Source organism: Cetorhinus maximus, chromosome 1 (assembly GCF_964194155.1).
Source record: "Cetorhinus maximus chromosome 1, sCetMax3.hap1.1, whole genome shotgun sequence".
NCBI lineage: Eukaryota > Metazoa > Chordata > Chondrichthyes > Lamniformes > Cetorhinidae > Cetorhinus > Cetorhinus maximus.
In genome coordinates, this window is record NC_135879.1 from 171,525,097 (window position 1) to 171,549,104 (window position 24,008).

The 24,008-nt window shown below is 42.3% G+C and overlaps 1 protein-coding gene across 1 annotated transcript in view; it reads right to left on the reverse strand.

Moving 5' to 3' along the window:
- The window catches only part of LOC144676471 (sodium channel protein type 4 subunit alpha-like), a 199,818-nt gene that overhangs the window by 79,046 nt on the left and 96,764 nt on the right, over positions 1 to 24,008 (reverse strand). The window lies entirely within an intron of this gene.

Below are 24,008 nucleotides of genomic sequence, written 5' to 3' on the forward strand. Positions count from 1 at the left end.
TTAGACTACAAGGTTTAAATTAGCAAAGAAGTTAGGTGTAAAACAGGCATTTGAAATGGAGATGAATAAACTAGAATGAGATGTCAGCAGAGACGGTGTGAATGAAATTTACATTTTTAGATAAGTGGGAAAGGTGTTTGATTTTCAAGGGGACATGAAAAATGTTTATAACTGGCAAGATAAATAAGGCAAGGTTATTATGTTAATTTTTCCCAAAAGTGCTGGCCATAATGAGAACAGGAAAGATTTTTATATTCTGGGAAAAGTAACTTCTAAAGATGAGCGGAAACAATGGGTTTTACAAATTAAATGGGATAAAATATATTTAAAGAAGGATGGAAGGCTGTGTGAGGTGTGGCCATGTGAAACAGACTTGGGGAAAAAGCCTCTAACCACCTTGCAGAAGTTTGTGTTCCAGTAACCAAAGTTATGTTAAAAGCCTTTGGAAGTCCATTGTCCAGTGGGTGCTTCTGGTAATATTGCTGGATGAGTTTACAAATTCAGAATCCATTTGGACTGTTGCCTTAAAGGGGGTGTGCAGTTGGAAGTCTGGTTAAGTAGAAATTTTGGGAACTGTTATAACTGTATAACTGTAATCCTGTGTGTGTTTAAGTTTGTTCTTCTATTGTTAATACATGTTTTAATTTAATCTTTAAAATCTCTAAAGATGGCAGTGGACTCATTACTTCTGACTTCAGTGCACAAGCCTTCTTGTAATAAATACAAATTGCAAAATCGTTATGATAGCATGGCCAACTTTCTCCTTGTAGATTTGGTCAGTCTGGCAAATACCACCTGCCATATCATAACACTTGGACAATGGGACCCTGGTTTAAGATAGCTTTCCAGACATGGCGAGATTTTCTGGCCCCAACCGCCGCCAGGATCGTCCAGTCCTGCCGAAATCCTGAATCTCCTGTGGCAGGTCCCACCACGTTGGGCCCATAAAATCCCAGCTTTGCAGTAATTATGTTACAGTTGGAATATACGATCATGTTTGAATTACTGGCAGTTGGAGAGAATGACAAGCTTACACGTTTGTGTGTTTTAAGCACATGCTCTCTCTGTAGAACTGAGCAAACAGCTAAGTCTCTTCTGCCTCTCTCTCTTTCCAAACAACTTGCAAGCTTTGGGCCCTGCATGCTACTATTGCCAGCAACAGACAGGCATTTTAAAGAAATAACTCAACTCCACGGCTGTGCCTCCTGAAGAACCAACACAATCATCTACACCTTTAAATCAGAAATATAAAGACCATCGAATTTGGCCTGAAGCCAGCCAAGTCACCAAACTATGAATTGTATACTCTTTACCTTTCTTTTTTACAGACTCTAACTTGACCAACCTATCCTTCCCTACTCGGTAATCTGCATTTGTGTGCGTATGTGAAAGTCAATGCCTGTTTTATTATTTTCCTTGGGTCATTTTAAGTATAATTAAGTTAACCTCTTTGCTAAACTCATGAAAACTTGTCCAATTGGCTCTTTTATGATCACAGAGCAAACAATTAAGTACTCACTGAATTGGCAAGTACAATCTTTTCAAATAAAAATCTTGTTGTGGTCAAAGGAAGAGATGGGAAAGAGGGCAGCCATTTGACCCCTCCTCACCTGGACAAAACATATTACAACACATAGAGGAGAGACTTCCTTTGCTCTTTGTATTGACATTGAAAGTGTGCTGTGACTTTGCCACATTCAGCAAACATAGCAAATTCTCTACTGTAATGTTTTTCTTTTGTACTCCCAAAAATTTGTGATTTATCCCATACTTTAGGGCTAGCGATGTCATTAATCCAATGTGATGAAACTAGTGTGGAAATAATTTAATTTCCATTCTTAAGGGCCCACAGGAGTGTTATAAACTCCTGTCCATCTCCCTCAGAGCCCAGCATGCACAAATCAGTTGTCAAGTTTGGAACAGTTTTGCACAGCCAACAAAGAGAAAATGACTTCATGTCCCTGAGCTGGATTTATTTCCCTGTAAATCAAAATTTTAAAATTGTTTTTTAGGAATATACATGGCAGAACATCTGCAACAAAAACATCTGGATTTTGTACATTCTTTAATGCTTATTCCCAAAGCTGAGTTTGAATCTTGAACCTTGGAGATGATGAACATATTTTTATGTCAACTTTTGTAATATCCAGTTCTCCTTCTTTGATTAAAAATCATTTACATTGTGCTTATGAACAAGAACTTGCTTATCTTCAGCTCTTGTTTACCATATTGTTTTATGGGCATGCTAGATATTCAGATGGAATTAAGAGCAGAGCACGCTCCCAAGGGTCAGATGTGGTGAGACTATAATTCACCCGGGTGTTAAAACCAAGGGCTGAATTTTCCTGTCTGGCTTGGCGGAGTGGGCAGAAAAATAGGGGTGTTGCATTGGGATGGTTCCCTGACAGATGCCTGCTGCCAGGGATGTTTCCCAGGGTGGCCTGGGAATGGACTAGCTGCCCACTTCATGATTTGCATGCTTAAGACTCCAATTAGGGGCAATTTTTCAGTGCCACTGGCAAAATGCCAGTGGTGGAGCAGTCTCCCAACCATGTGTGGAGGCTGTCAGCTCGATGGGGGTGGCCTCCATGTCGCAGGCTGGAGGGCCCCTGGAGTCACAGAATTACAGAATTGTTACGGTGTAGAAGGAGGCTATTCAGCCCATCATGTCTGTACTGGATTTCTGGTGCATTTTAACTTGGTGCCAATCTCCTGTCTTTTCCCCATAACCCTACACATTGTATCTATTTAAATAACCATCCAATGTCCTCTTGAATGCCTCAATTGAACCTGCCTCCACCACACTTCCAGGGAGTGCATTCCAAACCCTAACAACTCGCTGTGTAAAAAGTTCTCACCTCACAGTTGCTTCTTTTGCGAAACACTTTAAAATTGTATCCTCTGATTCTCGACCCATTTATGAACGGGAACAGTTTCTTCCTATCTACTCTATCCAGGCCCCTCCTGATTTTGTAAACTTCTATCAAGTCTCCTCTCAGCCTTCTCCTCTCCAAGGAAAATGTCCCAACATCTTGGGCAGAATTTTCTGCCAGTCGGGTGGACGGGCCCGACCCAATCTCCAGTGGGCGCGGAGCTGATCCCAGCCAGCAAAGCGGGCTGCAGTGCCATTTTACGTTGGCGGGCCAATTAAGGCCCGCCCTGCGTGACGTCCGTGGGGAAGTTCTCTGCACTCCCTGGGCGGGCGGGGGGGAATCCCTGAAATCGAGAGTGCGCTATTTCATGCATGCGCATGAAAGAGCGCACATCTCCCTGAGGCTAAGTGCAGCCTCAGGGAGATCGTCTGGACTTTGAAAATTATTAAAAATAGAAAAAAAAAAATCCCTTACATGTCCCCTTCATGTGACATGTTCATAATTTAAACAATAACTTTATTAAAATTTTTAAAACCCTGCATGAAACCTCATCCCACCGGTGGATGAGGTTTCATGTTTTCTCTATTTGCCGCCGGGGCTCCTGGCCTGCCTGCCAGCCTTAAGGTTGGACGGGCAGGTTCTTTAATTGTTTAAATGATCCTGTTAATGGCCCCAATTGGCCATTGACAGGTCGGTGGGCCCGCAGCTGATCTTGCTGCGCCCCCGCCTTCCTGAAAATTTAAATGGGGCGGGATGACGTCAGGGGTTCTGCCCGACGTAATCCCGTGTCATTTTACACGTCGGCGAGCGGGCCCCGGCCCCTGCTCGCTGACGGCAAAATTCTGCCCCTCCGATCTATCCTCATAACTGGAGTTTCTCATCCCTGGAACCATTCTCGTAAACCTCTTCTGCACTCTCTCCAAAGTGTTCACATCCTTCATACAGTGTGGCACCCAGAGCTGTACACAATACTCCAGCTGAGGTCTAACCAGTGTCTTATATAAGTTCATCATAACCTCTCTTGTACTCTATGACCCTATTAATGAAGTTTAGAATACTGTATGCTTTAGAAACAGCTCTCTCTACCTATCCTGCCACCTTAAATGACTTATGTACATATACACCCAGGTCTCTGTGCTCCTGCATACCCTTTAGAATAGTATCCTTTATTTTATGCTATCTCTCCATGTTCTTTGTACCAAAGTGTATCACCTCACACTTCTCCGCACTGAACTTCATCTGCCATCCATCTGCCCACTCCACCAATGTATCAATACCCTTTTGAAGTTCTACACTGTCCTCCTCACAGTTTACAATTCTCCCTAGTTTTATGTCATCTGCAAATTTTGAAATTGTCCCCTGCACACCAAGATCTAGATCATTTATATGTATCAGGAAAAGCAAGGGTCTCAGTACCGACCCCTGAGGAACTCCACTACAAACCTTCTGCCAGCCTGAAAAATACCCATTAACCATTACTCTCTATTTCCTATTGCTACTGTCCCTTTTATTCCATGATCTATAACTTTCCTCACAAGTCTGTTGTGTGGCACTGTATTAAACGCCTTTTGGAAGTCCACATGCACCACATTAACGGCCTTGCCCTCATCAACCATCTCTGTTACCTCTTCAAAAAACTGCAGCAAGTTAATTGGGCATGATTTTCCTTTAAGAAATCCATGCTGACTCTTCCGAATCAATCCACATTTTTCCATGTGACTATTAATTCTATCTCGAATAACTGTTTCTAGAAGTTTCCTCACCGACAAATTTAAACTGGCTGGTCTGTAATTGCAGGGCAGATCTTTACAACCCCTTTTTACAACCTTTTGTTTGTTTTTTTTGGTTTTTTTTTTGGCTTTTTTGCTCTGAGGAAGTAATCACGCCAGTACCAGCTTCACACCGTCTGTCTGAACCAGGCACCAGCGCAGAAAGTCACATGTCAGTGGGCATTGGTTATTCGGCTCCGCAGGGAATGCACAGCAGTGAGGGCACATTACACTTGCATGAGCTGGCAGAGGCAGAGAGGTCTCAGGGAGCTGACAGTGGGGGCACAGCTGGAGACTAGGACCATGCTGTGTCTGAGACAGATGGCGAGCCTCTGGAGTTGTCCATGAAGGTGGCTCCATGCTCCAAAGAGGAGGCCACTGATAGGAAAGGCTGCACCTGTGGCCCAAATGGAGAAGCGGCCTCCCCCCTCCCTGAGAGGCCTACTAGCATGGCCCCTCTGCAATCATAATATAATTTTTTACCTCTGAGGGTGCTTTTATTTTGAGGTGCCCCCACAGAATCTGACCTGCCTCAGCAGCACCCGCCTTTCTTGGTGGGACTGCCAAGGATCTAGAGCTGCCAATCCTCTGATTGGGTCTGCACATTGGAAGCCTGCCTATGAGCATGGAGATGACCAATTAGCAATCTGTCTCCTGGAATATTGCTGAGCTGGTCTTGAACCTCACAAGAGCAGGATCTGGACTCTCATTTGGTTCTGATAACTCTGGGGTCCTGAAGCCAGTGGGAAAATCCGACTCTAATTTTTTAATATATTCTTTGTTACCTATTATAGGCCTATATTGGAGCTTATCCTTCCTCAATGTCTTAAATTGTTCACATAAATCATATTTCTCCACCTTTTAGCACATCCATTAACAAAATTTTGCAGTACACCATGTTTCTAAGTGGTAACTGCACAAAATATAAAAGTGAATGAAAAGTAAAAGCAAATCATCATGCAAATATTATATTGATTCTTCCAAACTTTTTAAACACCTAGCCAGCTACTTTATTAGAAGTGCAAGGGACTGAAATTTCATTAGACGTTCTCTGTTATTAAAGTAAAGTTCACTGATGCCATCTCAAATTGTGAGGACAGGGTCATTAGCAAGGTCAGGACATGCACATCAGTGGCATCCATCCCAACTAAAGCCTATAATATTGATGCAGCTGCATGCCAGCCCACAGGAAAGAGTTGTGCCAACTCTGTTTCTTCCAAAAGAGTTCTTTGAGTTTCTCTGCAAGGTAACGGAACTCTTCCAAGGTTGATTATCCACTTCTTCCATCATTCCAGCGCCTTTCATCAGGCCAAATGGGACTAGATCTGTTTTCAGCAAGTGTAAGTGCAGTTGGACTTATCAGAAAACAAACTAGATGGGGTTTCTTAGGAGAGCATGGGGGCTCCCCCAAACAAACACCATTGAAATGGATGAAACCAATAGATTGATCCATCCATAGGTCCCCTTAGTGGAACTTTACATCATTGGGATTGAATCTTAGTGGAACTGGGTTCAACCACATTTCATTCATCACCATTCCAGCATCTTGGGCCGCAAGAATCTAGCAGTGGAAAAATGGCAGAACAACAGCAGTTGTAAGTCAACTTTTGCAATTAGCCCTCTGAATGTACATTTTTGGTGATACAATACAAACAGAAAAATGGTACCAAGCATGGCAACACGTCACTGATAGTACGGATATAGTCTTCATTTGGAAATCTGGCAGGAGGCCTGAAAAAATATCATTGTTTAAAGAGAAGTACAGACGTAAATATTCCTTCCAAGTAGAATTTGCCCACAAGGGAGAACTGAAGTTAAAACAAAATGCAAACAATGCTTACTGGCACAGAACTGCTAACAAGAATGCAGCAAGTAATGTTTTAGAAGAGAATATAGAAGGAGTATGTAAATTGAATCCATACTTGCTGTGATGACAGATTGAATATACTACAAGAAGGAACTTTCAAAGTTCAAAATACTACATCCCAAACACAACTTTCCTTTCTTAAGGTGCCTTTCACAACCTCAGAATGTACCAAAGTAAATTAGATACTTCTGAAGTGTAGTCACTATTGTAACATAGAGAAATACAGCAGTTCAATTTGCTCATAGCAAGGACCCCAAAACTCTAGGGGAAAATGACCAAATAGTCTATTTTTTAAATGCTATTGGTTGAGGAGTAAATATTGGCCAAGGCGTGAGATCTTGTCTGAAATTTGACACCTCTGGCAGAAGAGATACCACCGCCAGTATTGCAATTGAGTCTCAGCCTAGATTGTGTGCTGTAGCTTCTGGAGTGGTACTTGAATCTATGACCCTCTGTTTTAGAGATGATATTGCTACCACTGAACCAAACCTGACATAACTCTTATATAACGGCAGGGTAGAGGGTGGGAGCACAGCAAACAACAATCACTGTATTTGAAATTATTCAATTTAAATGATGAAAGAAGGTTGATTTTTTGGTGGTGGGGGGGAGGGGATGTGGAGGGTTATTTTTATTCACTCATGGGATGTGGGCATCACTGGCTAGGCCAGCACTTATTGCCCATCCATACTTGCCCTTGTTCAGAGGGCAATTTAAGAGTCAACTGCATTGCTCTGGGTCTGTAGTCACATGTAGGCCAGACCAGGTAAGGATAGCAGATTTCCTTCCCTAAACAACATTAGTGAACCAGATGGGTTTTTACAACAATCAACAATGGTTTCATGGTCATCATTAGACTTTTAATTCCAGATTTGTTTTTATTGAATTCAAATTTCACTATCTACCATGATGGGATTCAAACTCAGGTCTCCAAATCATTACCCTGGGTCTTTAGAACACCAGTCTAGTGACAATACCACGATGCCACTACCTATCACAAATTACATACTCTACAATGTGCATGTTATATTGCAGAAACACAGTGATTTCCATAATTTCCATCATTTCCATAATATTGGTAATGCAGTACCTAAGTATAAAAGTGTTCTTGAGTTCTCATACCATACTATCTTCTTCACAAATCAAGCAGAATTCAGTTAATGGACATTACAGTACAATAGCACCTTCCCTACAAATAACAAGAAATTGATAAACTGGAAGATGTTGATGCTGATGAAGATGAGGAATTATAGGAGGCTGTACCAAGCACTAGTGATGAAGATGTACTGGTGGTGTTGGTTGATACAGGTTGGAATGATCTTCCTGACTTTTATGGGAATCCAGATCTTAGTGAGCCCACTTTCAAACAAAGGCAATTAAAACAGTAAGATTATATTGAGAAATCATTTGGCTGGGAGTTGAAAACTCAGAAATTTACAGTAATCCCCTGGATGAGTCAAATGTGGAACAACAGTTTCCAGTCTGCAATCTGTGATTGAGTAGATGGCAACAACAGTGGCACGTTCAATGTTACCTCACTTATGCAGATTACGGGTGTAGATGCATCTCTCATGTATATTCATACATGTTTCTGCAAGATTTGTGAGTCAAAACTTAAAAATAGAATGATGGCTTGTTATAGATCACTTAGGAATGGTTATAGACAACTAAGGGAGAGGAATCCTGAAATCTGCTCTGTACCCATACCTTAATCATGTGGCTCAGTTGGAAGCACTTCTTGCCGCTGAGTCAGAGCTTGTAGGTTCAAGTCCCACTCCAGGATTTGAGCACAAAAATCTTGATTGACAGCCCAGTGTTGTACTGAGGGAGTGGGGTTCATTAGATGCAATGAAGGATTAAACAACAAATGGCTTGAAATGGCTCCAAAAACAGCACCATGCTCAATATTGAGCAAGTCCAGCACATGAATGCAAAAGACAAGGCCGAAGTATTTGTATCATGATGCCACCACCAAACACACCTTCCCTTCAACGCCTCCTGTCGGCATTCCGTACGGACCGTTCCCTCCAGGACACCCCGGTCCACTCCTCCATCACCCCCAGCACCTCAACCCCTTCCCATGCAATTGCAGAGGGTGCAACACCTGCCCCTTTACTTCCCACCTCCTCACCATCCAAGGGCCCAAGCACTCCTTTCAGGTGGAGCAGTGCTTCACTTACACTTCTCCCAATTTAGTCTACTGCATTCACTGCTCCCAATGTGGTCTCCTCTACATTGGAGAGACCAAACACAGACTGGGTGACCGCTTTGCGGAACACCTTCGGTCTGTCCGCAAGCATGATGCAGACCTTCCTGTTGCTTGCCATTTCAACACATCACCCTGCTCTCATGCCCACATGTCTGTCCTTGGCCTGCTGCAATGTTCCAGTGAAGCTCAATGCAAACTGGAGGAACAGCACCTCATCTTCCAATTAGGCACCTTACAGCCTTCCAGACTTAACATTGAGTTCAACAACTTCAGATCATGAACTCTCTCCTCCATCCTCACCCCTTTTTGATCCCCTTTTTTGAAATATTTATTTTAAAATTTTTATATATATATTTTTTTTCCCACCTATTTTTATTATTATTTTAAAAAAAATTATTTCCATTCATTGTTTTATCCCTACCTTTTAGCCTATTTCAATTTTTTTCCCACACCGTCCCCTCCCCCAAACCCACCCCCACTAGGGCCATTTGCCACTTGCTCATTCTGCTTTCTACTCTTAATGTCACCATTTAGCACCTCCTTTAGTCAGTATCACCACCATCAACACCCCTTCCACCTTTTGTTTCTGACATCTTTTGCAATCTCTCCTTTCCCTCCACCTATCACTGGCCTTCTATCCAGCTTCACCTGTCCCACCCCCCCCTTAAACAGTATATGTTTCACCACATTTTTACTTCGCTTTAGTTCTGAAGAAGAATCATGCTGACTCAAAACGTTAACTGTCTTTCTCTCTACAGATGCTGTCAGACTTGCTGAGTTTTTCCAGCATTTTTTATTTTTGTTTCCGATTTCCAGCATCCGAAGTATTTTGCTTTTATCTGAATTATTTGTAACCATCTTCAGATACTGAAGCAGTCTGTGTCTGTATGCAATAATACCTGGACAATATCCAAATTTGGGCTGACAAGTGGCTAGTAACATTTGCGCCACACAAGTACCAGGCAATGACGATCTTCAACAAGAGACAATCTAACCATTTTCCTTGACATTCAATGGCATTACCATCACTGAATCCCATACCATCAACATTCTGTAGGATACCATTGACCAGAAACTGAACTGGACTAACCACATAAATGCTGCGGCTACAAGAGCAGGTCATAGGTTTGGAATTCTCTGGTGAGTAACCCACCTCCTGGCTCCCCAAAGCCTGTCCACCATCTACAAGGCACATGTTAGGAGTGCCAGCTAGACATGCCAGTTACCTGCCTGGATGAGTTCAGTTCCAAGAATGCGCATGAGGTTCAACACCATCCAGGACCAAACAAGCTGCTTGATACACACTCCATCTACCACCTTAAAGATTTAATCCATCCAGCACTGGGCAGTTTGTACTATCTACAAGGTGCGCTGCAGCAACTTGTCGTGGCTCCTTAGACAGCGCCTTCCAAACCCTTGATCTTTGCCACCTGGAAGGACAAGGGCAGCAGGCATATGGGAACACCACCACCTTCAAGTTCCCCTCCCAGCCACACACCATCCTGACACTGAAATATATCGCCGTTCCTTCACTGTCCCTGGGTCAAAATCCTGGAACTCCCTCCCTAACAGCACTATGGGGGTATCTACACCACAAAGGCTGCAGCTGTTCAAGAAGATAACTTACAACCACCTTTTTGAGGGTGATTAGGGATGGGCAGCATATGCTTGTCTTGCCAGTGACAGTCGCATTCCACGAACAAATGAAAAACAAAATGAGGCCCTGTCTGTGCTGTCAGGTAGATGTAAAAATTCCATGACATTATTCGAAGATGAGTCGGGCAGTTATCAATATTTATCCCTCAATCAACATCTCAAAAACAGATTATCTGGTCATTATCACATTGCTGTTTGTGGAAGTTTGCTGTGCACAGATTAGCTGCTGTGTGTTCTATTGCAGAAAACCTTTAGTAAGGATAGAACAAGACCCAATCTTTACAGATTTTTATATTTATTTACAAAGTTACACATTACAAACATAGACCTCCTAACTAACAACCATAATTTCAGTGTGTATCCACTTGTAAGAATTCAAGTGAATCACAGGTTAATGCCCACCTTTCCATTCCCTTCTCTTGTTCATCCTTCAAGCTGAAGATGCCAATGTTATCATTATGGAGTGTTTGGTAGGGTTATGGTGGGTGCATAAGTGACTGCTAAGGCCAATCTGAATTCGGAAGGTTTTGCTGCAAGTTGGACAGGATAGTGCAAATGACTGAGTTTTAGACAAGTTGCTGGCTTGGAATTTCCTCTCCTGTTTTTCTCTCTGCCCCGATATGCACTTGCTTTCGACGGAGCTTTGCCACTGAACAGGAGTTTTGTTGCATTTGTCATTTCTAACAGCGTGGGAGGGTCAACAAGATGGCAGTTGATGGCAACCTGTGGCAGCCTGTTGATTGCTTCTTCATTGATAGATGAAGGCCAATTGAGTATGTGGTTAAAATGTTCTGCCCATTTTGCTAGAATTTGGGCTTTGTCTCTGAGCAACGTTGACCTGTCGGCACCAAGGATTGGTGATGAACTAGTGGACTGGGGCCGGTAGACAGGTTTCAGAGCATCGTAGAATCCCTTCTGGTCTTTGGAGTCAGGCTAAACTGGAGCTTAGAAGAATGAGGGGAGATCTCATTGAAGTATATAGAATTCTGACAGGGATGGACAGATTGGATGCAGGGATGATATTTCCTCTGGTTGGGGGATCTAGAACAAGGGGTCACAGTCTCTGGATACGAGGTAGACCATTTAAGACTGAGATGAGGAGAAACATCTTCATTCAGAGGGTGGTGAATGTATAGAATTCTCTACCAACAAGGGCTGTGATGGCCAAGTCACTGAGTATATTTATGAAGAAAACAGATAGATTTCTGGACTCTAAAGACATTAAGGAGTATGGGGAGAGCATGGGAGTACGACGTTGAGATATAGGATCAGCCATGATCATATTGAATGGTGGAACAGGCTCGAAGGGCTGAATGACCTACTCCTGCTCCTATTTTCTATGTTTCTATGACTGAAGTTCATCTGCTTCTGATTCAGCCAAGTTTCTTGCATCTCTCAGAGCTTGCACTGGACAGTCCTGCAGAAATTTTGGTAGGCATTGTGCCTGTATAGTGAGGTCTCGTCACTGAGGTAAACCCTGTAGAGGCGAGGTTTCTCCTCTAGTAGTTTCTGGGTTACCCCACTGTCTTCATCAAACCAATCTTACGAACATCCAAAATAGGAGCAGAAGTAAGCCATTTGGCCCCTCAAACATGCTCTGCCATTCAACAAGATTATGGCTGATCTATTTATGTTTCGAATTCTACATTCCCATTTAACCCCCAATAACCTTTGGTTCCCTTGCCTAACAAGAAATTATCTACCTCCACCTTAAAAATATTCAATGACCCCACTTCCACCACCTTCTGAGGCAGAGTTCCAAAGTTGCTCAATCCTCTGACAGAAAAAATTCCTCTTCATCTCTGTCCTGAAAGGGTGATCCCTAATTTTAAAACAGTGCCCCCTAGTGCCCACAAGAGGAAACATTCTTTCCACATCCACCTCGTCAATACAGTTCAGGATCTTATATATTTCAATCAAGTCGCTCCTCACTCTTCTAAACTCCACTGGAAACAAGCCCAGTCTGTCTAACCTTTTCTCATAAGATAACCTGCTCATTCCAGGTATCTATCTAGTAAACCTCCTCTGAATCAGCTCCAACGTTTTTACATCCATCTTTAAATAAGGAGGCCAAAACTGCACACAGTATTTGAGATGTAGTCTCACCAATGCCTTGCATAACTGAAGCATAACATCCTTACTTTTATGTATGATTTCTCTTGTAATAAAAGCTAGCATTCCATTAGTCGTCTTAATTACTGGCTGCACCTGCATACTAACCTTTTGTGACTCATGCACTAAAATACCTAGGTCCCTCTGCACCTCTGAATTCTGCAGCCGTTCTCCGTTTTTATTCTTCCTGCCAAAGTGAACACCTTCACATTTTCCCACATTATACTCCATCTGCCAGATTTTTTCCCAATCACTCAACCTATCTATATCCGTCTGCAACCTCCTTATGTCCTCTTCACAACATACTTTCCTATATATCTTTGTGTCATCTGAAAATTTAGTTACCCTGCCTTCACTCTCCTCATCTAAGTCATTGATATAAATTGTAAAAAGTTGAGACCCCAGCACAGACCCCTGCGGGACTCTACTTGTCACATCCTGCCAATCAGAAAAAGGGCCATTTATGCATTCTCTCTGTTTTCTGCCAGCCAGTCAATCATCTCTTCATGAAAGTATGTTACCCCCTATACCATGGGCTTTTATGATCCACACTAACCTTTGATGTGACCTTATCAAATGCCTAATGGAAATCGAAGTACAGCACATCTACAGGCTCTCCTTTATCCACAGCCTACGTTACTCATGATTTAAACATGATTTCCCTTTCACACAATCTTGATGCTTAGTAGGGATAGGGCCAAGGGTCTCTAGAGCAATGGAGCACACTATATCTTTGAAAATCACTCAATCATCCTCAATGCATTGACTGTCCTTTTTCACTGTACACAGGCGGCTCTCAAGTTTCTGTGAGAGAGATTCCTTCATGACTACCTGTTTGAGCCTTGAGACATTGAGCCCCTTCAGGACCTTCATGCCCTGGGTTGTCTAGTGAGGCAAATCTCAATGTTTATCTTTGAAATGACAAGACATTTGACAGTTCAACAGTTCACATAGCTTTCATTATACACACATCCTGCCTGTTTATCTACCTGGTGATGACATAGTCATATATTGGAAGCCAATGCATAGAAAAAGGGTGCATCCAAAACGTCTTGCTGCGATTAAGGTTCAGAAAACTATGTTGGCGATTAAGAGCTTATGCTCAGCACACATCTTCAGCAAGAGGAGACCATTGCTGTTACAACTGCCAACCCCATTTTTTTCCAATGAATCGTCCCATGCCTGATAGTCTGCACCAACTCTTGTGTTGGAGTCACCAAGAATGATTAGCTTGTCTTACTTTGGCACAGCAGCAATCAAGGAGTGAAGTTCATCATAGAATTTATCTTTGACTTTATTAGGGTTTGTCATAATCGAGGCATACACACTGATCAGAGTTGCTTGCCTGTTGCCTTGTGAGGGTGTTTAAGCACCATCAGACAATCATTAACACCTTTGGCAGGTAAGTCAACTTAGTGATGGGATGATTCATTATAGCAAAGCTTCCACCAGCTTTGTGCCATTCTTCTTTTCCACGGCCACTCCAAAAGAATGTGTCACCTGCACTGATTTCCTTGTGCTGACTCTCCTCAGGTAGAGGAGTCTCGCTGATGGTGTTGTATCTAGCCAGCTCTCTAACAACAAGAGATGAGCAGTGTGATCCTGAAAAGGGCTGCTCAGTCGTTCAGGGGGCTCCTGAATTCCATTTCTGCTTCCTTCCAGTAAAAAAAAACCCTATGACTTGAGCCGCCTGTGTGCAGGTTCATGGCTACAGCTCCCATAGAATCCACACCTGTTGCTGCATCACTCACCAATTGCCTCAGGACTTGTGACAGCTAGATGATGGATGACAGATGATAGAATGATTTGCACGTGAGTGGATTATAGTAAGGGAGAGCTGTGTATTGTCAGAATCACTCTGTCATCCTGACCTACCTTGGTCCTGTGGCAAGATGAGTCTAGACAGCTGGAGATAGATCTGGATGGAGTGGGCGACCAGGATGTCTTTCTTCTGTGTCTTGTTGAGCTCTACACATTCCACAACACAGTGTTGACCCATCTTCAAGACCGCTGGACCTGAGATTGGTCTCATCCACCCAGTCTGCCAGAATCAGTCTTTGAATGCCAGAGTTATCAAATCCATAAGTTGCCAAGGGTAGGAGACCGAACCCACATGTCAAAGCAGTTTACCCTGGTGTTGTCAGTGTTGCATACTAACAACTACTTTCAGCCACAGGTGAGAGCTGGGTGCAGGTGAGGCCAAGAGGGGATAAGTCACTCCAAAGAGTGTGGTGAGCTTGCCTGCCTACCTGTGAGAGGTGCTACCCCTCCTTTACACCCAAAATACCCACTACCTACATACAATTGAACACAAATAATATACGATCAACACTGTTTCCTACATTACAACAGTGACTACACTTCAAAGTACTTCATTGGCTGGAAAGGGCCTTGGAACATCTGGTGGCTGTCAAAGGCACTACCCAAATGCAAGTCTTTCCTTCTATTCTCACGAAACTACTGACCACCTAAATTCCCTTCTTGGCACCAATGTTAGCTGATATTGTTAATTTTCTCTCTGCTTAGGTACTGTTCCTCTTCTGTTCAAATTTGCTATCAGCACTTCTCACCAACAAAAAAATGCATGATTCCTCTTTCTTTGTAAACTATCACCCTGTCCCAACCTCCCTTTCCTCTTCATAGACCTTGGACATGCTGTCACTGCCCTAACCAGCATTCATCTTTGCTGGAACTCCACGTTTGAATCCCTACAATCAGGTTTCTGTCGCTGCCACTGTGCTAACATGACTCTTATCAAAGTCACAAATGCAAAGTGACTGCGACAAAGATAATCTATCCCTCCTTGTCATTCTTGACCAATCTGCAGCTTTTGACATGGTTGACCACAGCATCCTCCTCCAACAACTCTCCAAAGTGATCCAGCTGGTTGGGACTATTCTGTCCAGACTCCTCATGATTTTGAATACCTCTATCAGATCGCCTCTCAATTTTCTCTTCTCGAAGGAAAATAGTCCCAACTTCTTCAATCTATCTACACAACTGAAGTTCCTCAGCCCTGGAACCATTCTCGTGAATTATTTTCTGCACTCAGCCTTCATATCCTTCCTAAAGTCCAGTGGTGCCCAGAACTGGATGTAATACTTTAGTTGAGGCAAAATGAGTGTTTTATGCAAGTTTAACATAACTTCCTTGCTCTTGTATTCTATGTTCCTATTAATAAAGTCTAAGATGCTGTATGCTTTATTAACGGCTCTCTCAACTTGTCTTGCCACCTTAATGACTTATGCACATATACCCAGGTCCCTCTGCTCTTGCACCCCCTTTAGAATTGTACCCTTTATTTTATATTGTCTCTCCTTGTTCTTTCTACCAAAATGAATCACTTCACATTTCTCTTCAATGAATTTCATCTGTCACTTGTCCGTCCATTCCACAAACCTGTCTATGTCCTTTTGAAATTCTACACTATCCTACTCACAGTTTACAACACTTCCAAGTTTTGTATCATCCACAAATTTTGAAATTTGGTGTAGTGTCCACCAAGGTCAAGATCATTAATATATATCAAGAAGAGTAAGAGTCCTAACACCAATACCTGGGGAACTCCACTACAAACCTTCCTCCTGTCTGAAAAACATTAATTAACTGCTGGTCTCTGTTTCCTATTGCTCAGCCAATTTCATATCCATTTTGCTCCTGTCCCTTTTATTCCATGATCTCTAACTTGGTTCAAAAGTCTGTTGTGTTACACTTTATCAAATGCCTTTTGGAATATCCTTATCAACCTTCTCTGTTATCTCATCAAAAAACATATACAAGCCAGTTAAACATGGTTTGTCCTTAATAAATCCCTGCTGGCTTTCCTTAATTAACCTGCATTTGCCCAAGTGATAATTAATTTTGTTCCAAATGATCTTTACTATAAGCTTCCCCATCACTGAGGTTAAACTGCCTGGCCTATAGTTGCTTATCTTTACACCCTTTTTTTGTTAGTATTGTTACATGAGTGTAACATTTGCAATTCCTCTGGCATCAGCCAGACTCACTAAGGAATACTGGAAAAAACCTGCAGCACAATGTCGCAAAACTTTGGTGTACGTGCTGTCCCATGGTCACTCATTGTTCTTTGTTGGTAAGCATTAATATGAATGATGAAATGCCTTCAGGAACCGCAATGCACCTTCTCTTTAAGAGGTGCAGGCTAGCTTTAAGTATTGCTAACAAGTATTGGTTTTAGGCTCCTCTGTTTAGGTATATAGCAAATCAACAGTTTGATTAGTGCTGGCTGCAAACAGAAATCATGTAATTGAGCAAGAATTACAGGCCAGTTAACCTAACGTCAGTCTTGGGGAAAATGCTGTAATCTATCATTAAGGAAGTCTTGGCAATGCACTTTAAGAGTCTTTGAGGATGTAACTAGATGTAGATGTAGCATATGTAGATATAGTAGATATAGATGTTGTACATTTGGATTTATGAAAGGTATTCAATAAGTTACCAAACAAAAGGTTAATATAGGTGAAATATATTAGCATGAATGGAGCATAGGTAAACAGACAGGAAATGAGTAGGGATAAACAGGGCATTTTCAAGTGGTAGGCTGTATCTAGTGGAGTGCTGCAAGGATCAATATTGGGGCCTCAGCTATTTACAATCTATATTAATGACTTAGATGAAGAAACCAAAAGTAATGGATTGAAGTTTGCTAACGATATAAAGTTAGGTGGAAATGAAAGTTGTGAGGAGGAAATAAAAAGGCTGCAAAGGGATATAAACAAGTTAGCTGAGTGGGCAGATACAGTTTTGTGTAAGGAAGTGTGAGGTTATTCACTATAGTAGTAAGAATAAAAAAAAACAGAATATTTTTTCAAAGGCATGTGACTTCTAAATTTTTATGTTCATAGAGACTTTGGCATACTGATACAAGGAACACAGAAAGTTAGCATGCTGGTAAAGCAAGTAATCAGGAAGGCAAATGGCATGTTGGCCTTTAATGAAAGGGGGGTGGTTACTAGAATATGTAAGTCTTGCTACAGTGTATAAAGCTTTGTTGAGACCACAGCTGGAGTACTGTGCACAGTTTTGGTTTCCATAACTAAGGAAGGCTATACTTGCCTTGGATGTGAGGTTTACTCAATTAGTTCCTGGGATGAGAGGGTTGTCTTTTGATGAGAGACTGAGAAATTTGGGCCTATACTATAATAATAATGGTATTTTATTCAAGAAACATGTTCACAGCCCAATGGCTGAATTGCAGTGTAACTTACATCAAAAAATTCATATAAAGGCTAAGTAATCAGGTTAAAAACATGCATTCATGTAACAATGATGCATAACTCTCTGGAGTTTAGAAGAGTAAAAGGTAATCTCATTGAAACACTGAAGTTGTTTCCCCTGGCTGGGGAATCTAGAACATGGGGGCACAGTCTCAGGTTAAGGGGTCAATTATCGAGGACAGAGATGAGAAATTTCTTCACTTAGAGGGTTGTGAATCTTTGGAACTCTTAACCCAAGAGGATCGTAGATACTCAATCGTTAAACATATTAAAGCTGAGATAGACAGATTTTTCGTAACTCAGTGATCAAGGGATAGGGAGAATGGGCAGGAAAGTGTAGTTGAGGCAGAAGGTCAAACATATTGAATGATGGCAGGCTCCAGGAGTTGTATGGTCTATTCCAGCTCCTATTTCTTATGTTATGTTTTTACATTGAATGGGCACAGCTTAATTGCACACCTCAACCCCAGCACCGGTTTTTGGGGGCTATCCAATTTAGCTCTGGCTGTCTTTTGGATGACATGTTGAATGTAGGCTCTCTCTGACTGTTCAGGTAGATGTAAAAAAAATCATGACACTAGTTGAAGAAAAGCAGTGGATTTTCCCTATTGTCTTAGACAACATTCATTTCTCAATCAACAGCACCAAAAATGATTAACTGGCCATCTATTTCTTTGTAGTTGTTGGGATCTGGCTATGCATAAATTGGCTGCCATGTTTGATTGTATGACAACAATGCTAATTAATTGGTTTTGGAATGCTTTGCGATGACCTGAGGATGTGAGAAGCACGATATAAAAGAAAAATGAAGTATCTGTACTTGCATTTATATAATACCTTTCATGCCCTCAGGATGTCCCAAAGTGGTTTTCAACCAATTAACTACTTTTGAAGTATTGTCACTGTAAGAAAAACAGCAGCCAACTAGTGCACAGCAAGTTCCCACAAACAACAATATGATGATTACTGGATGATCTGTTTTAGTGATGTTGGTTGAGGGTTAAATCGTGACACCTATGCAAACTCCTGTGCTCTTTCTTGAAATAGTGACATGGGATCTTTTCTATCCACTTAAGAGGGCGGATGGCGCTTTGGTTTAACATCTCATCTTCACCTCTGACACTGCAGCACTCTCTCAATTTTGAACTTGAGTATCAGTCTGGGTTTTGCGCTTGAGTCTTTGGAGTGGGACTTGGACCTCAATCTTCTGACTCTAATGCATCAGTGGTATGACTAAACCAAGGGTGACACCAAGCATATGCATTCCTCTCCTTTTTCATTAAAGCAGCTCAGTTGATCTCTAATGGATCTTTTTCCATGCAAATGTTCTGTATTATACTCTAATCCCAGCAGGAAGGGTCTATTTCATCTTCACTGATGATGGGGCTCCAATTAATATTTTCTTCTCAATTGCCTTAATTTTGTACATAAAAGCCTTCTGTACTAATAGGTCATTAACATCAATACCTTTCATTTCCAGTACAGAACATGTACTATACATAAATCAAAAATACTAATCTGTGATAAAACAAATGAAAAACATCTTTAAAACTGAGGGATACTGTGGTGGTACAGTGCATTTCAGATGAGCTGTGCTGTAGAATGATACTATGCTGACATTTGATCATGATTCCACATATGGGAAGAAGATTTCTCTGTTTGCTATTTGTAGTGAAATTGTAAACACATGTGTAAAGAATGCATTTATGATTTTGCTACAAATAGCAAAAGGACAAAATCTCCGCCCAGCATGAATGATCAATTTCAGACTTTCCATTGTGAAAATGGTGCTAAGCCACTTAATCACAGGGAAACAGAGAAAATCAGGAATATTAAACAACCCAAAAAAAATCTTGTGATAATCATTGAGTAGGAAAGTAGAATGTCAAAAGTACTGAACAGCACATTTGTTGAAAGCTCAGGTTATGAAAAGTCACTTTGAATTACATCAGTCCAATTAGGATAACATGCAAGAAAGTTCAACATTTCCTTAAAAACCTTGATCAAAAATCAGTAATTGGCTCCATTTACATCAGCACGGGTTCTGGGGTGGGTGGAATTAGGAAGTTGCACTTGAAATTGTGCACCCACTTTACCAATTTCTATTCACACTCAGATTCCATGATCTCGTTAGCAACTGGCAGAATGTAAAAATGAAAATTAATTAGCAGAAATCAGTGTAAACAATTAATTCACTTAACTCACACCATGTATTCCTTCATTATGTATGAAAATTACAATTTCATGTCATTTAACTAAGATTCGTGCACATTACAGTAAGTTCAATGTGACATACATTAATGTCATAAAAATATATTCAATAGAGCTACAGGAGCCCCAAGGGGTGGAAATAGTGGCCAATCTGGGTGGATCACTAGCTTAGAAGAGCGATAGCAAGGCATTCATAGTGGGCAGATAGACCTCATTCAGTGCCTGGCACTGATTCAGCAAACAACCTGCCATTTTGGACCTTGCAGGTCCTATTAACATCCTCTCTTAAATTATCCCAGCTCTATATGTGTTCAACTGTCCAAGGAACATCCTACTGGTGCTATTTAAAGGCATCAGATTGGGACTTTCATATGAGATGCTTTCACTGCAGCACATTTAGTACAGTGTGCTGCTTTATTGGAAGAGTAGCCACTTTATTTGAGTCAGAAGGGAATGGTGCTGGATATTTCCAAGGCGTTGAGTAGAGTTTGAAGGCATGCTGGCAGAAAGCTTCTTATCACTCATGGGAGCTTTTGTTGTAGTTCTTTTTGAGCTGCAGCATAGTAGGGAGATGAAGCACAAGCTACAGAGAGGGGAAGCTGTGCACAGAGGGAGGAGGAGGATGACAGTTAATAGGAGGCAATACATGCCAATGGTCTTCAGGGAGAACTTCACCTACAACTACCGCAGGCAGGGGCAGTCTAAGGTGGTCACAATTCACCAAGAAGATGGTGGCTGACTGTTTTACCTTCTCCAACTCGACCTGTAGCTGCAGCAGGTTGAGGATGGTGCTGCCAGTGGCCGTCAAAATCACTGTGGCCTCAATTGCTAAGCCTCAGGATCCTTCCAGGGTGGAGTTGGCAACAGCATCAACATCTCATCATGCTCACTGCATTACAGAGGTCACTGAAACTATACACAAGTCTTCTCTCTAAGCAGATAGAAGTACGAGGAACAGCCAGGTGTCAGGTTAGCGGGATTCCCAATGTTCCAGGGAGCCACCAACTGCCTGCATATGGCTCTGTGAGGAAGATGTGCCAAAAACAAAAAAGGATCCATTCCGTTCACGTGCATTTGGTGTGCGATCATGTTGATTTGATACACACTGGCAGCAGTCATGATGTTTTTATCCTGCACCAGTCAGCCGTTTCTGCCATATTAGAGCCACCACAATGCCCTAGGTGCTTGGTGACTAGAGCTATCCTATCTACACGTGGCTCATGACCTCTCCTCCATCTGATCATATATGGACTGTGCTTGTCAATGAGAACCATGCTGCAGCCAGGAACATTGTAGAACAAACATCATTGTTTGAAAACAGTAGTTCAGCTCCATGCTCCCCTTGGGGTGGGGCACCCTACAAAACTCACTGCAGCATGTCCCAAATTCATGGTGGCCTGGCGTGTGCTATAAAACATGGTTCTCATGAAGGTGCAGTCCTTGATACCAGATCTTCGGCAATCACCTCTGGAGGAGGGGAGGGCGGCATGAGTGGTGGGGAGGAGGAGCAGGAGGACAAGAAGGAACCATTGATGTGGATCCAATGTCTGTTAGTGGCTCACTAGGCTCTGGTTCTCCTGAATACATTCCCCACACCATCATTGGTCCACAGTTCTCCACCTTTCTATCCATCTGCTACTGACTATCACAATGTTTTCTTGGCTAAAATCCTGGTAGAAAAGGCACCACAAAAACCATCTATAACAATTTATCCAACTATTCTTCCAGTAATATATCCTAAACTGAACTAACACCCTAGTGATTTCCCTTGGTGCCTATTTTGTGGGTGCCTTTACCTGTCCTAATAGTGCTACTCCTGTGGCTGCAGCATGGCTGGCGGAAGGCTACTGAATTTCAATGGGGGAAGCTGCAGATGGTCTTGCAGGATGACCTATAGCAACTGTGACCCTTGAGGGCCTGGCTTTAGCCTGCACCATCTTGGCATAGCAGCAGCAATCTGGGCTGACTGGTTGACAGGCAACAGCAATTGCACTGTGGAAATAGTTTTTCTGTATCTACCTTATCTGTTCTTCTTAATATCTTGAAAACTTTGATCAAATCATCCCTTAACCTTCTAAATTCCAGGAAATGCAACACCTGTTTGTATAACCTCATTTTGTAATTTAACCCTTAGAACCTGGGTTTTCTTCTGGTAAATTGATACTTCACTCCCTCCAAGGGCAATATATCTTTTCTAAGGCATGGTGCCAGAAGAGAACACGAAACTCTAGGTATTATTTATTTTATATATATTCGTTCAGGGTATGTGGGTGTCACTGGCTAGGCCAGCATTTATTGCCCATCCCTAATTGCCCTTGTTCAGAGGGCATTTAAGAGCCAACCACCTGCCTGTGGGTCTGGAGTCACATTTAGGGCAAACCAGGTAAGGAGAGAAGACTTAATGTCATTATGTCAATAATTTGCCTTTAATTCCATGACTTTAATTCCAATCTCTTATGAGGGACTTCATCAAATATGAAATTTCAGTAAATGGTATGGATGCCTTCTCTTTTATACAAATAACCCTGTTGCTGAAATTTGATCCAAAGTCACTGCCAGGGCAGACTGATGGGTGGCGTTCCCTTCATGCTGCATTTTGGTGTTGCAGTTTTTGGTCTGAAATTTCAAGCCTGGTGAGTTAGCAGTAGAGAGACCATTGCCGGGAAAGTGGGTAACCTGCAAGAATGCCATTCTGTAACATAGTAATGAGTTGTTTAATCACAAGGAGTGAGGAACAGACACAGAGAGTAGTGATGATCATTATAAGAATGGTTTACAGTAGGAAACAGCTGCTTAATGCCAAAGATAAAGGCTGGAATTTCCCGGCCCTGCTGCAGCGGGGGCAGGGCCAGAAAATGTGGCAAGCCAGCCAAAAGTCCATTGACTTCAGTGGGTTCAGAAGATCCCCCCCCAGCAGGCGGGACCAAAAGATCCCGGCCAAAGTATACAGGTCAGTACATTGCACTTGCAGCTGGAGCTGTACACACTGAGGGAAAGATAAAAGTACAACTGATTGGATCAAAGAAAATCATTTAATTTATGTAGGAATTAATAATACAGAGGCATTTAAGGGCACCTATATGGATCATATGGTATCCTGAGTTTAATTAATCAGAATGTGCAGCACAAAAGCAGAGAAGTACTAAACAGATAAAAATTGTTGGTTATGCTGCCGTTTAAATATTTTAGGAAGGTAAGAGAAGAAGTTGAGCTAATACCAGAGATAATTGTTTTATTGTATGACATAAAACTGGCGAATGCATAAAATCCAACGTGATGATTTGGGTCGCAAACCCGATGTCAACACGCTGGTTTCCCATAATACAGTAGTCAGGCGGGTGCTCACCCACCATTTTTAAAAAAGTTCTTTAATGGGAAATTGAGTTTGTTAATGAGCCAACTGATGCAAATATTACACTGCCCACACCATAATGCGGTTGACATGGGCAGGGGGGTGAGAGTGTGGAATCTGCTTTTTCACCAGATGAGGTGAAAAAGTGGTAAGGGAGGAGTACATCCTTTGAGAGGTGCCCTATCTGCATCAGGGGCACCCCCCTAGATGGCACACCCACCTTGTGCTTCCCCCCACATCCCGGCCTCCAAAACCTGACACCCACACCACCACTCCCCCATCTTCCCCGAGGGTGGCCGATCCCTCTCTGCCCAAAAAGTCTAGACTCACCTCACTCCAGGACCCATGCTGTCTTCTTCACGGAGATGCTTACAGTGCCAGCAGCGCCCACCACTGATTGCTGGCAGCTCTTGAGGGCGGGACTTCCTGTCCATCAGGAGCAGAAGTTCCACTCTCTGCTCGTTCAGGCCGTCAGCAGCGTAATAGCGTTGCGGGACAGCCTTTTTTAAAGTTGATCAGCTGGCAACTAACTTTATTAATGGGTGGGTGTGGGCGGGGAGCAAAGGCCTTCCCGGTAAAATTCACTCTGAGAGAAATTGTCCTCGACTCAAAAATAGCAATTCTGGTTCTGAATCAGAAAGACATTGATTCAAGCGCCACTCCAGAGAACTGATAATATAATTTATGTTGATTCTTTAATGCAATATCTGACTTCAATGGAA